The following is a 13,227-nucleotide window of genomic DNA, read 5'->3' as shown; positions in this document are numbered from 1 at the left end:
TATAGGGTTTAATATGAACAAAGAAAACATTTTAAGTGGAAAAGTAGCTTGGAGGGTAAGTTACTCTTAAAATAGGTCATTCAAATCACTGAAAGGACTATTAAGACAAATGTGGCTGCAATATTATCAAAGGCTATTTACAATATTTGATCAAAAGCAAGTGATAAAGAGTTGAGGGGGAAAGTTAGTTTCCTTTGTTTTGTTTTAAAACCCTCCTGGGGCGCCTGGCTGGCACAGCAGTTAAGCGTCTGCCTTCAGCTCAAGGCATGATCCGGGCGTTATGGGATCGAGCCCCACATCAGGCTCCTCCACTATGAGCCTGCCTCTTCCTCTCCCACTCTCTCTGTTTGTGTTCCCTCTCTCTCTGGCTGTCTCTATCTCTGTCAAATAAATAAATAAAATCTTTAAAAAAAAATTAAAAAATAAAACCCTCCCAACCAAGAAATTGTTACATTTCAGTATGTGCCAACAATTCTAAAATAAACACAAAAGTGAAGTCTTAGTTCTTACAAAATTTAAAAAAATCTATTTAGAAATAACTCTGTGAACATTGTGCTGGTAAGTCCTGTCATTTTTCTCTTTGGCTTTTCCAGTGTTGCTGAGAAGACTTTTATTTCAAGTTGTCCCTTTTTTTTCCCCTCCCATTTTTAAAACCAGTACTTAAAAGAGGCGAATTTGTCTGACAACATCATCAGGCAAATCCTTGTCTTTCATGACACAGTATTTGCAGCCCAAGGTCTACCATGCCTTCTGTTTTGCCACTAGCACCTACTCTCCCCTGCCCCATGCTCATTGCCAACCAGATTAGTTATCCTGTAATCTGTTGTTTTCAGCCATTTAATGGACAAAAATAAAGATGACATAATAACGATGGTATAGTAAATAAAGATGGTATGAATAAATAAATATCACTGATAGCAACTGGAAATCAGAAGACAGTTATAAAAGACAATGTCTCACACATAGACAGCCACTACAAAAGAATAAAACACGAAACCCTGCTCAAAAGAAATGGATGATCTGTATAGCCCTATCTCTATTTAAGAAATAGATTCCAGATTCAGAAAGCTTCACTGGTAAATTTTACCAAACACTAAGAGAAAACACCTATTCTTCATAAACTTTTCCCCCGAAATAGAAGTGGGAACATTTCACAATTCCTTCTAGGAGGCCAGCATCTTTCTAGATACCAAAGACAGATAAGACAGAAAAGAAAACTATAGACCAATATCTCTCAAAAGCACAATCACAAAATATTAGCAAACTGAATCCAGAATATAGAAAGAAGATAATATATGAATGACCCATTTGGATATATTCCAGGAGGGCAAGGTTGGTTCAATATTCAAAATCAGTCAGTAATTCATAATCTCAACAGACTAAAATAGTAAAATCATATAATTATTTTAATATATGTAAAAAATAAGCATTTATAAAATTCAACATACATCCATCATAAAAAAGTTTCAGCAAACTAGGAATAGAAGGAAACTTCCTCAATCTGACAAACCTTATCTACAAAAAAACCCCAGCTAACACCATTCTTAATGGTGAAAGATTGAATGCTTTCCCCCTAAGATTGGGAACAAAGCAAGAATGTCCATTTTTACAACTTCTTTTCACTATTGTGATGGAGATCCCAGCCTGTGCATTAAGACAAGAAAATAAATAAAAGCTTATAGATTGTAAAGGAGAAGTAAAAATGTCTTCAATTAAAAACAGCATAATCATCTACACAGAAAATTCTAAGGAATCAAAAATACAAATAGTTACTACACTAAATATGTGAGTCTAGCTAGGTTTCAGGATAGAAGGTCAGTACAAAAAATAAGTTGTTTTTCTATTTACTAGCAACAAACTATTGGAAATTGAAAATGTTAAGAATATCATCTACAATAGGTTTAAAAACATGGAAAAGCTAAAGATAAATGTAATCAAAGATGTGCAAGAGCTGTACATGAAAAAAATTAATGCTGAAAAATTAAGGAAAATTAAACAAATGAAAAGAGAGATCATGCTCATGGATGGGAAGGGTCAATATTGTGAAGATGTCATTCTCCCTAAATTGATCTATAGATACAACACAATCCTAAACAAAACCTCAACAGCCTTTTTGTTGTGTTGTAGAAATCAACAAACTGATTCTATAATGTATTTGGAAATGCAAAGGACCTAGGAATCATCTTTGAAAAAGGCTAACAAAGGTAGAAGATTCACGCTATTTGATTTGAAGATTTATTTTTTTTTAAAGAATTCATTTATTTATTTGAGACAGACAGAGAGAGCGCACAAGCAGGGGGAGCAGCAGAGGGATAGTCAGAAGCAGGCTCTCTGCTGAGCAGGGATCCCTATGTGGGGCTCAATCCCAAGACCCTGGGATCATGACCTGAGCTGAAGGCAGACGCTTAACCAACTGAGCTACCCAGGAGCCCCTTGGAGATTTATTCTAAAGCTATAGTAATCAAGACAGGGTAGTACTGATCTAAAGATGGACATACAGATTAGGGGAACAGATTAGAGAGTCCAGAAATAGATCCACCAAACTATAGTCAACTAATTTTGAACAAAACTGCCCCAGTAATTCAATGAAGAAAGGATAGTTTTTCAACAAATGGTGCTGGAAGAATTGGATATCCATACACCAAAAAAATGAACCTTGACCCTTACTTCATACCATACACAAACATTAATTTTAAATGGATCATAGACTTAAATGTAAGGGACAAAACTATAAAACGTCTGAGAAAACATAGGAGAAAATCTTGTTACCTTGGGTCTGGCAAAGGCTTCTTAGGACATAAACATCACAAATGGTAAGAAAAAATTGGTACATTGGGACTTCATCAAAATGAAAAATTCCTGCTTTTCAAAAGATAACGTGAATATAGCTCAATTAAGCTGTTTTAAAAAGATGATGTTAAGAATATATTTAGGGACACCTGGGTGGCTCAGTTGGTTAAGCATCTGCCTTCGGCTCAGGTCATGATCCCAGGGTCTTAGGATCGAGAACGGCATCTGGCTCCCTGCTCAGTTGGGAGTCTGCTTCTCCTCCTGACTCCCCCTGCTTGTGCCCATGAGCACTGGCTCTCTCTCTATCTGTCTCTTTCAAATAAATAAATAAACACAACCTTTAAAAAGAGAAAAAGAAAAAATTTAAAAACCACAGACTTGGAAAATCATTAGAAAATTCTATATGTGATAATAGGTATTGTAGATATAAGAATATTCATAAAGAACCTTTACAACTCAATAAGAAAAATATAAAAATCCAAGTAAAAAGTGGTCAAAATATTTAAACAGACACTTTCATCACAGAATATGTATAAATGACAAATTAGTTCATTAAAAGATGTTAATTTGAATTTAGGGAAATCTAAATTAAAACATGATAAAATACCATTGCACACCCACTAGAACTTCTAAAATTTGAAAGACTGACATTACCAGCTGTTGGCAGACATATGAAGCAACTGAAACTCTCAGATTCCGGGTGAGAATGGAAAATGGTAAAACCACTTTAAAATAGCTTAGTGGTAAAACAACAAACAAACAATATAATAGCTTAGTGGTTTCTTATAAAATCAAACACACACTTAATATGTTTAACAGCAACACCGCCCTCAGGTGTTTATGCAAGAGAAATGATTTTGTATGTCTACACAGAGGCCTGTACATGAATGTTTACAACAATCTTAGTCATAGTAGCTAAAGACTGGAAACAACCCAAATGTTCAGCAACAGGTAAATAGGTTAAAAAATTGTACTACATCCAGACATGGAATAATCCTCAGCAATAAAGAAGAAATTTTAAAAAGAGCAAACTAGTGACACGTGCAACAACATGAATTAGTCTCAAGAGCAATATGTTAAGTATGAGAAGCCAGGCCCAAAAGGCTATGTATTATAGGATTCATTTACATGATTTTCTGGAAAACAGATTAGATGTTGCCAGGAAATGGGAGTGGGTGAAGAGACACCGAAAGGGAGCATGAGGGGACCTTTGCAGTCGGTAGAAAGATTTTACATCTTGAATGAACCAGCAATTACATGACTATATACAATTGACACAACTCATTGGATAATACTTTAAAGGGATAAATTTTATTTTATGTAAATTATTCCCCAATAAACCTGACTCTTAAAAAGATAAAACTGGGGGCGCCTGGGTGGCACAGCGGTTAAGCGTCTGCCTTCGGCTCAGGGCGTGATCCCGGCGTTATGGGATCGAGCCCCACATCAGGCTCCTCTGCTATGAGCCTGCTTCTTCCTCTCCCACTCCCTCTGCTTGTGTTCCCTCTCTCGCTGGCTGTCTCTATCTCTGTCAAATAAATAAATAAAATCTTAAAAAAAAAAAAAGATAAAACTGAAAAATAACTAACTTGGAGAGGAACAACTTAAAGGTCTAGACACCCCTCCTTCACCCCCAGCTTAATTCAAGTGATTCAAGAAAGAGACTAGCTCAGGGCCAGAGAAATTACAGATAAGAAAAGATACTGATTTACCTTTAGTACAAAAACTGATTTAAAAATAGCACTCTTACTAGATCTTAAATGCTATAACCACAAAAAAGAAATAATATTATGTGACAGGAGCGATAATCATGTTGCAATATATAAATGTATCAAATAAACATGTGGTATACATGTTATACAATGTTGTATGTCAATTATATCTGAATTTTTAAAAATAAAAATAAACAAATATAAAAAATATCACTCTTACATTCTCCCATTGCTAGGTAGGGTCTTTTCTTATTTGTAATTTCACTGGCCTCTTCATTCTTCAGGTCTCAGTTAAGCCATTGTTTCCCTTGGGAAACCTTCGATAACCACTCAAGCCTGGGGGTCCCTCCTGAATGTTCCCACAGCATCTCTACTTCTGGATACATGAACACCCACCACTTCATTGTAATTACTTGTTTTCCCCACTAGCCTTAAATTCCATAAACCAAAGACCATATCTTATCTGTCTTATTCACTATGGTAGCTGTAGTAGTAACATCAGTAATAGTAGTAATAATAATATGGGCTAATGTTTCTTAGAATGCATTATTAGAAGAATGCCTGTTATATATTAAGTACCTAAGTGTTTTGATGTATTAACTAATTTTTAAAAAAATTTTTAAAGATTTTATTTTTAACTCATCTCTACACCCGTGGGGCTCAAACCCACAACCCTGAGATCAAGAGTTGCACGCTCCAGTGACTAAGCCAGCCAGGTGCCCCTGAGAGATTGACTCAATTTCGACTTCACAGTTATAGGTAGAGCCTATTATTCAAGGTAAGTCCTATTATCATCACATGTCACAGATGAGGAAACAAAAATACAGAGAGCCAGGTGACTTGCTTGAGAGGTCAACGCTAAGAACAGAGTTCATAACGGACAACAGCTATTTACTGTGTGCTCCCTAGTTCTAGCATGGTGCCCAGCAGAGAAAAGATGTTCCATACATGTCTGCAGAACTGATTTGAGGTGAGAAGTTTGTACTCGAGCTGGCACCTGGGCAGGCCGGGCAAACTCGCAAACATCATGTACCCACACCAGGCTTACGTGCAGGAGCATGGCAGTAAAAACACCCCCCGGCAAAGCTCCTTGAAGGCCTGAAAGAGGGACTCCCACCGCTCAGACAGCTCCAGAAAGATTTCTGTGTAGGGGCGCCTGGGTGGCTCAGCTGTTAAGCGTCTGCCTTTGGCTCAGGTCATGATCCCAGGGTCCTGGGATCGAGCCCCACATCAAGCCCCACATGGAGCCCTGCATCGGGTTTCCTGCTGGGCGGGAAGCCTGCTTCTCCTTCTCACACTCCCCTTGCTTGTGTTCCCTTTCTCGCTGTCTCTCTCTGTCAAATGAATAAATAAAATCTTGAAAGAAAGAAAGAAAGGAAGGAAGGAAGGAAGGAAGGAAGGAAGGAAGGAAGAAAGAAAGAAAGAAAGAGAAAGAAAGAAAGAAAGAAAGAAAGAAAGAAAGAAAGAAAGAAAGAAAGAAAGAAAAGATTTCCATGTATTATTCATTTTATTTCCAGGAGCCATACTCTAGACCCAACCCTAGAATCCCCCTTACTGATTTATCTCACCCTGTGCTGACTGGTGACCTGGTAACACTCCCACTTTCCCCTAAAATGATTCCACACCCCATCTCACCCCTTCTTCTAGGGGCTCTCTCTTGAGTGCATGTTATGTGACTTTCCTGGATAGCCGCTGAAGTGAAGACACACCACTGTGACTAACAGGGGTGCCTGGATGGGGCTGTTCACTCTGGACGGGAGTGTCTTTTGCGGACGCCCCCATGCTGTTGTCTTGTGCTTCTGAAAGTCATGATCTGGTCTTGATGAAAGAAAGTGGCACGTTTCCACTCCCTCCTGACGGAACAGGACAGGGTGGCCGTGAGAATTGGATCTCTTATTTGTCCATCTCTGAATAAATAATTCCCGGAGTCCAAACCCCACTCATTTGCTCAGTGACCATAAGCAAGTTACTTAACTCTCTGAATCTCCGTGTCCTTGTTTCTAAAGTAGGGATAATTCTCCCTCGTAAGAATGTTGTGGGAGGTAAATACGATGGTACATGTGAAGGTGATAATACAATTTATAAATAAAATAATACAATGTATTTTTTCATAAATTGTAAAGCTTGGGTCAGAAAGTCACAGACCTGACAAATAGTAAATGCTCAGTAAATGGTTATGTTTTTGTTTTTGTCTTAGTTTTCTAGAAAGGATGGTAGTCTCACTCCCTAAACCAGGACTTCATTTTAAACTTCAATTTGGCTTTCTTTTTCATTCTTGGAGCCCTCCAGATGTTTTTCCTCAGATACTCCTAGGTGTTACGTTTAAATACCCATCACGTCGATTCTGCCCCAACCACTTTTCCGTTGCACCATTGTGATCATTGATCTTATGTGTCGATGTGACTGGGCAGAGAGACACCCAGATACCGGGTGAAACATTCTTTCTTGGTGTGTCTGTGAGGGTGTTTCCCAAAGAAATTAGTAGGGGTACACCAAGGGAAGAAGATCACCCTCCCCCATCCTCCATGTGGGTGGGCATTGTCTAATCTGTTGAGGGCCTGAACAGAACGAAAAAGCAGAGGAAGGGAGAATTTGTTCTCTGCTTCAGCTGGGACACCCATCTTCTCCTGCCCTCGGGCATCACACTCCTCATTCTCAACTTACCCTGGTAACTTAGAACCATCACATAACCCAACCCCCTTCCTTGGGCCTTTGGACTTGGACTGAATTATACCACTGGCTTTCCTGGTTCTCCAGCTTATAGACAGCAGAGGGTGAGACTTCTCAGGCTCCATAATCATATCAGCACATATATATGCTAATACAATCATCTATGTCTTACTGGAATCTTCAGGCAGGAGCTTCCTGGATGATCATTTCAAGGAATCCCTTCTACTTTTGCTGGGGGCAGCGGGGACGAGAACTACCATCTGAACGACAGCCTCCTACTGATGTCAGTGGATCGATTTGCATCTCATGGGAACATCCACCAACAGTTTCCTATCATTCTTGGAATGCAACTTTGTAATCAGTGCTGTTGTGTCCTGTCCAGATCCCCTTTCTCCGGCAGGTCTAGTCAGCCCATGACCTCTGCAAGGATTGGCTGCTACAGGCTTACCACCCTTCCCTGCACAGTTGCCCTTGACTCATGGGAGCCACATTGCCCAGAAATATTTGGGAAAGGTTATTCTACCCCCAGGGCAGCCCATAGCCAGCGGCTAGCTGATACAGGGCATAAAAGCTCATCCCCCTTACCTCAAGCTGGGACAACTTTGTGAGACTGTGTGGTGTTTCCTGACTCCACTCCTGACACCAAATACATGTTTTTCCTAACACCAACCAAATCTCCAACACCGACTGGGTGTCCACAGTTCAATTCCATCCGAATACTATCTACATCTGGAGTTAGCATGAGATCCTACAAGTTAAAGGGCTCAGTCCCAGAAGACTGCTCACACTTCAGATGCCACTGGCAAGTGGGGCTCCCAAGTGACCAGCACTTCTGCCTAACTGACTACAAATTCAGGGGTTCCCCTGATGCCCCCCACCTGGGTTCCATCCTTTACTAGGACAACTCACAGAACTTCAGGAAGTGGTCCACTTACTCTTCTAGTTATTATAGTGGACACAAATGCACAGCTAGATGAAGAGGTACAGAGGGTGAGATGTGAGAGGCTCCCAAGAGCAGGAGCCTGTCGCGGTAAGGGTATGCCACTCTTCCAGCACGTAGATGTGTTCGCCACCCCAGAATCTCCTCCAACCCCATGGTTTAGGGGTTCTGTGGAGGTTTTATTCTGCAGGCATGATGGATTCAATCACTGGCCAGTGGTGACCGACCTCCATCTCCCGCCCCTCTGCCCTCCCTGGAGGTGGGGGAGCAGGGCTGAAAGTTGTAAGCCTCTAATCATCTGGCTGCCTTTTCTGTTGACCGGCTCCCATCCTGAAGCTAGCTGGGTCCCCACAGGACTCACCTCATTAGCAGACAAAAGATAATCATGTCTAAGGGTTTTAGGAGCGCTTTGCTGGATACATATGTTTTATTGAAGCACAGGCAGCTAGCGTCCTTGTGAGGTCCCAGCTCCAACCTGGAACACACCTGTAGCTTTCTACTCCTCACAGGTATTTGCGTCTTTCAAGTGAACTTTGACTGCGTGTGCCTTGGGATTTCATCCGGATCTAATATTTCTTTGCCTTCCTGTAACACCTTCTCAATGCATCACACATACGCAATTGTCAGAAAACGTGTTGGAAAGACTATTTCCTATTTAAAAATCACTTACATGGATGGGTAGAACTGTTAAATTACTGACTTATTTTCTCTAATTCCCATTCTGCACCCCCACCCCCAAAACTTAGCGCACGAACGGCGCGATTCTCCCCCATGAAGATGAGGGCAAAGGACTTCCAGATGCGGCTGGAGGACAGGCCCCTGGGGAAGGTACCTCCAGCCGGTTCCGCCGGGTGCCAGAGAGACACAGGGCTGCCCAGTGCCTCGAGTAGTTCCCTTCTTTCCAGCTTCTCTGCCCATCAAGTTAAATAGTCCCTAAGAGTAAATAAATGTGGCAAAGATAAAACAAATATTTTTTCCAATTGGATTGGTTCATTCCTTGTGTGGGTTCAGATGAGGGAGAACCAGAATGTTTTGATTAAATCAGCTGTTGCCATGAAATGATTTGCTTGTTTACTAACGGGCTGTCTTACTTCTTGTCGTTATCTACCAAAGTGGGAATTCTTGGTATTATTGAGTGGACAGCTTTGAATAGGAAAATGGCAAGGTTCCTTAACCTAATGTTCTGACCATGTTACAAAGTGTAAAAGCACGGAATCCAAGGCAACAGGCAAGTCCCAACACTGCGCAGTCGCAGAGCAGAGAAAAAAGAGAAGCAGGGGGGCTCTCTGTGTCCCATTTACGAGTCTCTCCTGACAGTGTGTTTCTGGCAACTAAGTTCTCCACTTTCCTTGCTTTTTATATATCATATGTGCATCTCCCCCAGGCACCACCATGATTTGGCCTCCTGGAGGAGGACAGGCAGTGTTGCTCCGGTGACTCCCAAGTACGGAGACCACGGTTCTTCCCAACCTAAAAGGTCTTCATGGTCTCCTGAGGAGCCACTGACTCGATGGTGGTGACCCTAGAAGACTGCGAATGGTGACGATGCCAGATAACATCTATTAGATCTGTCGGGCATTGTTTTAGGACTTTCGCGTATTAACTGATTCATGCCTCGCCACAACGCCATGAGGGAGTCACTTTAATACCATCATTTTACACATGAAAAAACTGGGCCTGATCGATGCTAAATAACTTGCCCAAGCAGAGAAGTCCTAAGTGACAGAGCCAACTTTGACCCCACATATTGTGGCCCTAGGCCACACGAGGGTTACAAATCGATACACACACTGCTTAGTAGCGTTAGTCAGAATAGCAACCAAGAACATTTGAGTCTTAATCATATGCCGGCCATGATGCTTAGCTATATGTATTAACCTCAGTCCTCATAAGAACTCGATCAGATAGATACGTGTCATCCTCTTTTTACTGAGGCACAGAGAGGTGAAGGAACTCACCTAGGGTTACCCAGCCAGTAAGTGAAGGAACCAGGTTTCAAGTCTGTGTGGAGTGCCTTTGGAGGTAACACTCTCAGGCGTTTCTGCTTTTGCTCATGGGTGCTACGACCTTTGGCTTTGTGGAACAAGTGCATGCTCCTATCGCCAACACTTTGTGACGTACATTCTATGCTGTCTCCCCTGGGAAGATATCCAAAGAGCCATAGAACAAGTCATACTAGAGCCCCAGGCTATGGTACCCATCTGCTCTGGTCTATTTGTTTGCCTGCCCAGCATTTTCCCCTCGTTTTGGTAAGAGCGCTCTGGTTTTCTATTAGGGAATGTATTTGTTTTCTGTTGTTGCCCTAACAAATGACCACTAGCTTAGTGCCTTAAAACAACACAAATTTATGATCTTACAGTTCTGGAGTTCAGTCATCCAAAATAGGTCTCGCTGAACTAAAGTCAAGGTGTCAGCGGGGCTGAATTTCTCTGGGAGGCCCTCGGGGACCGTCTGCTCTTCTGCCTTTTCCAGTGTCTAGAGACGCCCACGTTCCTGGGCTCATGGTTGTGTTCCTCCATCTTCAGAGCCAGCAGCGTCAGGCCAAGTCCTTCTCACTCTACCATCTCTCTGGTTGCTCCTCTTCTGCCTTCTACCACTTACAACCCTGTTGCTGGTATCGGGTTTACCTGGATCATCTCCCTAGCTGAGGGAGCTGACTGGCAACCTTAATTTCCCTGTGCCACATAGTCTATTCATCATTTCTCAGGGTTAGGATAGATACCACTCTGGAGCGTTATTCTACCTGCCACCGGAAACCTCCCTTTTCACTCTCAGATCACATATTCTGGGTTTGTCCAACTGAACAACCCTGGCTCAAAGGATGGGTTTGGGACTTTACTGGAATTCTTGGAAAAGAGGGGCCCTCCTCACCCCCCCCCAAATTGCCAAACACCGCTCATCTGCTCTGAAGATGGCTAGGGGTGGGGCCTCTCCCCAACTGGTCAGGTCCCTTTCTGTATGGGCTGTGAGGTACTGTGACAGTCCTCCCTGCTGCTTCGGTTGATAAGCCATTAGCTGCTGTGCTCACCTTTGCCAAAACATGGAACAAGCATTCCTAACAATGAGGCCTCTTCCTCCTGCTGCTTCTTTAGGGACCTATGATTTGGTACTTACAACCTCTAAAACACAGAGACAACTAGAATAAGATCTCTTTGATGCTATCCAGCTTAGCACTGCTCAGTTACTTTGTTTAGTCCTTGCTAGCTTGATTTGAGCATCAGGATTGAACACCAATATTCAGCGTTTTGACTCTTCTTGAGCCCCTTCTTAGTCTTTCTCAGCATCCCAGAAGTTTTTAAAAATGCAGTAAAATATCTGTTTGCTAGGATCCACCCGAAGGACATGTTATTAGTCGGGCTTCTGCTGGGTGAATGCTATGTGACAAATGACTACAAAATCTCTGTGGCATATCAGAAGCATTTCTTTTTCTTTCTCCCAGGTCTGTGGGGCTGCTGGGACAGCTCTGTGTTGGGCTGCAGATTGGGATCAGGTCCACTCCACATTTCTCTCATTTTCCTTGGACCAGAAGGTGCCCAGGACAGTTCTCATGGAGGAGGACAGGACACGAGGCCAAGCCAAACTACAGGAACACGTTTAAAGTCTCTGCTCATCCCATGTCCACTAATACATTCCATTGGCCAAAACAAGTCAGATGCCAAGTCCAACATCAGTGGATGGGGAAATATACTCTGATCCCTCCAGTGGGGGGCACTATAGAGTAACATGGCAAAGACTGGATGCATTCCAAAGGGGTGGGGGGGAGAGAAGAATTGGAGTAATCTAATCCTATCACCAATACCCTCCATTTTGATATTGCCCTCTTCTTTCATGAAAAAAGAAACTCAAAAGGTCATTTCAAGGATTTCTGCAAAAAGTTTCTTTCTTTTTTTTTTTTAAAGATTTTATTTATTTATTTGACAGAGATAGAGACAGCCAGCGAGAGAGGGAACACAAGTAGGGGGAGTGGGAGAGGAAGAAGCAGGCTCACAGCAGAGGAGCCTGACGTGGGGCTCGATCCCATAACGCCGGGATCACGCCCTGAGCCGAAGGCAGACGCTTAACCGCTGTGCCACCCAGGCACCCCACTGCAAAAAGTTTCTGAAAGCTTTTTCCAGAAGTTACCAGGATTAGTAAGATTTCATTCTAAATTTATGCTCCCAGATAGTGAGGATTAATGCTCAGAATGGCGACCCTTAGACCTATAGACTCCAGGATGATCCCAAATCCAATTATAATAACCATGTTCTTTCACTCATTCAACAACATTTACTGGGTGCTGTTATAGTTCTAGTGTTAGAGGAAAAACTGTGAACTAACCAGCCCTGCCCTCATTGTGTTTACACTGTGCCATACTTCCTGTTATCTGCCCACCGGATAGATGACTTTCACGTACAGCTGTTAAGGGGAAATCAGATGCAGACACGTGTAACAGAGTGTGCCATCGATAACGTGGTGTGGGGGTCACACGCAAATCCCAGCAGTCAGCATCAACTCCCTACAACCCAATCTCTCCTTTTCAAGGAAACAAATCAGAATGCAAGAGAGTAAGGGTGATAATCTCGGAGAGCTCATCTTAAACCCACTCTGCATTGTAAAGATAATAAATCTTTCACAACTTGGCTACTTTAGATATCGTTCTAGTCTCTAAAGTGGCAAAAAGACAGATCTACTTTAGAAAGGTTTTCAACCATAAAGACTGAAGTCAAAGAGCAAACTGAGTATCTGGTTAACATCTCCCAGGGGCTCTGCAAATATTGTGAGAAATGCCACTCTGTGACAGCTTCAGCCGAACACCAGCCCCATTCTTGTAGAGAGCTGCTTCCTCTGGTGTTCTCAGAGGAGTGGAAAGATGTCAGATTGCTGATCTACTTGAAAGAGCAGAACACGTGTAGTTCAATCCTGCCCTGGAAGGGAACCAGTCCTTTTTCTCATGGGCTTGCTTTACAAAAATTCTTGCCCTTGGGCCTAACACCCCAACTCACCCCCACCCCAAACCAGACTCCCTGCTTCCAAGTAAGCAGTGCTGGAGTAAGCATGTTAACTCCATGCACACATGCCTCCTGAGACAGACGGCACCCGTGAGTGGCTCTGCCAAAGCTTGTTCCCCCAGGCTCT

The sequence above is a fragment of the Ailuropoda melanoleuca genome, chromosome 15 (genome assembly GCF_002007445.2).
Source record: "Ailuropoda melanoleuca isolate Jingjing chromosome 15, ASM200744v2, whole genome shotgun sequence".
NCBI lineage: Eukaryota > Metazoa > Chordata > Mammalia > Carnivora > Ursidae > Ailuropoda > Ailuropoda melanoleuca.
This window is presented reverse-complemented; position numbering follows the sequence as displayed.